This window comes from Solanum tuberosum, unplaced genomic scaffold (assembly GCF_000226075.1).
Source record: "Solanum tuberosum cultivar DM 1-3 516 R44 unplaced genomic scaffold, SolTub_3.0 scf00209, whole genome shotgun sequence".
NCBI classification, from domain to species: Eukaryota; Viridiplantae; Streptophyta; class Magnoliopsida; order Solanales; family Solanaceae; genus Solanum; species Solanum tuberosum.
This window is the reverse complement of record NW_006239134.1, coordinates 90,651-95,674: the sequence shown is the minus strand read 5'-3', so window position 1 is coordinate 95,674 and position 5,024 is coordinate 90,651.

Sequence of the window (5,024 nt, the reverse complement as noted above, 5' to 3'; positions counted from 1 at the left end):
CCCCCTTTTTTATTTCTTTGTTTCTGGAAGTACTTTGGCTAATTGAATATAATTGTTGGTTAAAGTAAAGTCTAAACCATTTTCCTCGTGGGATCGACCCCAACCTACAAGTTGGGTTCTTTACTTGATAACGATCGTTTATACTTCTTTAGGGATGTGTAATTTGAGCGTATCAGTGTACGACTCGTAGGTTGACCCATGGACCATACATTGGTCCGTCGTTGGGGGTCCAAATCTAGTGGTCTCTGATCTCACCCATGACCAATCAGGACGGTCTGTGGTCTAACCAACAGACTGTAGGTCTGGCCGTTGGTGAGGTCGGCAATTATTTTTAATAAGGGATCTTGGGTCTTTTCCTAATTATTATAGCCCAATACTATGTCGTTTTACCCTCTATTAGAAACCCTCTATAAACGTTTTTAACCCCAAAACTCCCCAATCCAATTCATTCTCTCAAATTTCTAAAGAAGAACAAATTCATCCTCTCCAATATTTCTCTCTCTAGAAGCTTCAAGAAGAAGACTAGGGTTTCAAGTAAAGTCTCCAATTCCACTAGTGATTTCAAGATTTTGGCATCAAGGTATGATAATATTCATCTATGGAGTCCTTTCCTCCATATGGTTCCTAAATTCTCCTATTTTCACAAGGTAGAATCTCCAATGGAAGTTAGGGTTTTTACTCAATCTCATGGTTTCCTCTCAATCATGATATTATTGATTGATTTGAAGAAATTGCATGTTTCTAAGTTGAATTCCCATGAACCTATGTGAAATCCATGTTTTCTTGAATTGATCATATGATGAAGCTTTTAAATCATGAAAGATGAGTTTATGGAGATATGTGTATTCTTTATGAAAATGATGTAAATGTTTTAAGGATGCTTCGAGAATGAAGTATCAATGTTGTTATTGTTGTTGTGAAAGGATTTCTCACATACGCATGAAAACATGATTGTGAATGAATTTTCTCACATAAAGGATTCATAAGAGTTGAAAGGTTTTCTCAACTAAACTTTGGATCAAGATTTAGGAGTCATTCTAATGAAACCTAGCTTGGATTGGCTACTTGATGTGCCTTCCATGGATGATAAGACAAGTTAAGAATAATGACTATTCCATGGGATTTACGCTTAGCACCGAGAGGATATTGAAATGGAAGCTCTCCCGTTAGTAGAAGTCGAGTTTCTAGTAGTAATCTCATTATCCTATACCTATGTGCCCACATATGATGATTGGCTTAGATAGATATTAGCTAGTGGATCCATATAAGCTAGAAGTTCATGGTCTTACCTTGGCAGGTAGGACACCCCTTTTCAGTGTAGGGTAGACACCGAATTCCATGTTGGTAGCTCATATGGTCTTAAACGTCGGTTAAAGATAAATCTCCCATTATAATGAACTAAGGTGACTTCTAGAAGTATCTCACGAATGTTTTAGCTTGCATTGACCATGTTTCTATGAACCGTGTTTTAGCTTAGTCATTGCATGTCATGAAAAGGTCCCCTTTTAGCATGATTTTCATACTTTATGCATTGCTATCATACTTGGTACATATTTGTACTAACACATACTCTTGCCTACATTCTCCCAAATGTATGGCCTGACGCTCCAGATTCGCATCTCCGTGGTTAGGGATCATTTAGTAGATATTGAAGATTGGCAAATCCTCATGTTCCGAGGACCGAGCCTTTATTTCATATTGTCTTTACATTTTCAGTATTGTATGTGATGTACAGGTTACGTCCTATCACTCTTAATGTACTAGATGGCTTCGAGACTATGTTAGACTTCTGCTACATTTTATAAACTCTTATCTTTTGGATTTGTCTTTTAAAATCTCTTAAATTTCTATTATCATGTATGATATATGCTAAGTGGATTGTGTAGGGTCTCTCGGGGTTTTATACGTCATGTTACGCCTAAGGTTTACCTTGGGTCGTGACATGTATGTTTGTATAAGGTTGCATTAGCCTAGAAATATAGCAAAAGAGTCATTTATTGAGCATATGTGTTGTTGAGGGGTAAACCATGATAAAGAATTTAAAAGTGCTAAGTGTTGCGTGAAGTGTGAACTACAATAAAATGATTAAATGTGTTTGGTTGATTTTAAGGCAGGTAGATAAGTCCAAAGGTAGTGATGATGAGTTGTTGATGGTTGAAATATTGTTAGAGGACGAACAAATTCAAGTGTGAGGTGGTGATCTTAGGCATATTTATATGCCAATTTACTAACAGTTTCCCACATAATGCCTTGAGTTTAAGAATAATCTTGAAGCTAATAGTTATGTTTTATGTAACTTGCTATGAATGTGCAATAAGACATGTGATTTGGTTGTGCAAGAATTTTCAAGGGTGAATGGAGTCTATAGGAGCAAACACGAAGTAAGGAAGTATGAAGATATCTCGAGGAGCACTGATGTTTGGCGCACTGAGTGGCGCGAGGCACCAAAGGCCAAACTACTACGCAACCCGAGTGGCGTGCTACGCCACAAGGGAAACTTCTGAGAAACTATTGTGGTGCACTGCTCTAAGAATGAAACTACTGAAGAGGGAGGGTGGTGCACTGAGTGGTGTGACGCCCCAGGTCCTGCCCGATGTGCCCAACGTAAATTGATTAAAATAGGATTCCTACTTGGGCTAGAACTGGATTTTTAATTCCTAAACTCTATAAATAGGACCTTAGGGTCATTTTGTAAGGGGTTGACTTCTTTTTGGTGGGCATGAGTAAGGATTAAAACTTTGTCATAGGTTTCGATTCTTTAACTCTTTCTTTAATTTCAAATTGCATGAACAATGTTATATTTCGTTTTTGGATATTATAAGTTGCAAAAATCCCTTGTTCTGGGGCTGTAGCTATGATTATTTGTTAAGCATCAATGGTTTTGAATTATTTCTTGGTTATCTTCTAAAGTTACTTTTGTGTTTTTGTTTTAGTATTTCTTAACTAGCCATCATAGAGATAAACCTCTTGTCTATTCTTGGACTCGGGATACGATAAGGTAGATCGATCAAATAATACAAAAAGCTTGATCTTTCTTGCATATCACTTGATTAGATTTGTGTCTAATATTGACAAATGGACGAACACCTAGCTTGGTTATGAACAAGATGAAATTTAAATGCTCGCCAATTAGAGTTGTCTATCCAGGCTCAACGATATTGTTAGACAGCTAATCGGAGTAGGTGATTAGAGGTCGGGAGACCATGATCATAAAATCAACCCTATAAATTAGTAACTTTATAACCTTAATTAGTTCATTACTTGAGATGCGATACATGAAACCCGATACATGCTGCAACCCTGAAATTTTCTCGTACTTGTTTAAAACATCTAATTGAAGTTGTTCTTGTTGATTACTTTATTTATTAAATTTGTTGTAGTAGTAATAAACAATAATCACACTCTTTTGAAGATACTTCTGTTAAATTGTGGAATTAAGTTGGTTAATATAAATTGCTCGTAAGTCCTCTGGGTATGATAACTTGTTTCTAAAAGGAAATATACTACTTGTGCATCCACGTACACTTGTCTTTGCATTTGGGCACAACAAAAAACTTGATATTAGAGTAGGTAGTGTCCCAGGGAGTCCACAAGTTATGTCTAGTAGAGTTTTACTTATGATTGTGTCGTGCACCATACTTATAATCAGAAGACTACTATGTATTTAGAGATGATTACTATTCATTCATCACTTAGATTGTATGATAGAGCTAAGCCATAGAAAGTTACTTCTAATCCACACTCTACTTAAATGTCATATAAATTGTGTCTATTAAAGCCTACCTTATATTAGGCCAAATGGCCAAATGCTAATTTTGTCAAGGAGGTAGTTTCAAGCCGATAACCCCTAATCAAATGACTTCTATAAACTGTATGCCTTCAAATACTTCGACTAGATAGTGACTTATTTCAATCCTTCTATATGTACTCAGTTTTGGAGTAAGTATCTTCGGTTGTTCTATAAGGTTATATATGCGAGGATTTGTCTCATTATGTTCTATACTAAGATTAAAGGATACTTCTAAGTGATTAAAGGTTAGAGTTAAAGAATATCAAGGGATTGGATATATGTTAAATGCTCAGGGTAGTATAGAATATAATATCACTTAATTGTCGTATGGAAGTAAGTGATTTGCGTTTAAGCTATAGAAGAATGTTATATGAAGCAAAAAAACAATGTATGTATATTTATATATGAAATGAAATTCTCAGTTAGAGTACGCCTCTTCTAAAGGTTAAAGAGACGATTGCATAATTTACATAGGTACTAGTTATCTAGTGAATTAAGGTAATATAAGTTCATATGTGCAGCTGCTATCATTTACTTATTTTTAGGATTACATGTCTTACAATCCATATAGGTTAACTATTGTTTGTCGCTCGATCCATAAATTGCTAGTTATATGTTATTTTTCTCTTTATTTTGGAGATCATTTGGCATACGACATTTGTGTTGTAAGTAATTCTTCCATGAGAAATGTACTACATTAGACTAATTTCTTACATGCCGTGAGTTCTATGCAGAAGCCTGTATTTTATATATCGACCGACATGCTACATATGTTGTAGATTATAAACCATGACTAAAATAAACCACAATGAATATTTAGTAGCTAATCATGAAATTGGATGCCTTAAGAGCAATTCGTCAAAACAATATATGTGCTCGTAAGATTATATGTGCTCCGTGTTTCATGACATAAGGATATATATGATACTATTTTCATAGGTTCACTAACTTACATGCTGAGTACCCTTTAGGGTTAATGATTTACATATTATTTGTACCATCAATCCCTTGTTTGCAGTTACATATTAAGTTAATCATTAAGTATATGTTACTTATTTTATGAAAAATTCTCTTACATGCTATATGTTACATGAATTGTTGACACATATGCACTTTCCTCAACATGAATTTTGTTGCATAAATGTTCTTCATGAAAGCTTAAAGAAATACTTGTTAATTAGTTTATATACATTATTGATAATAGATCTTAGCATATGTATTCATCTTCTGCATA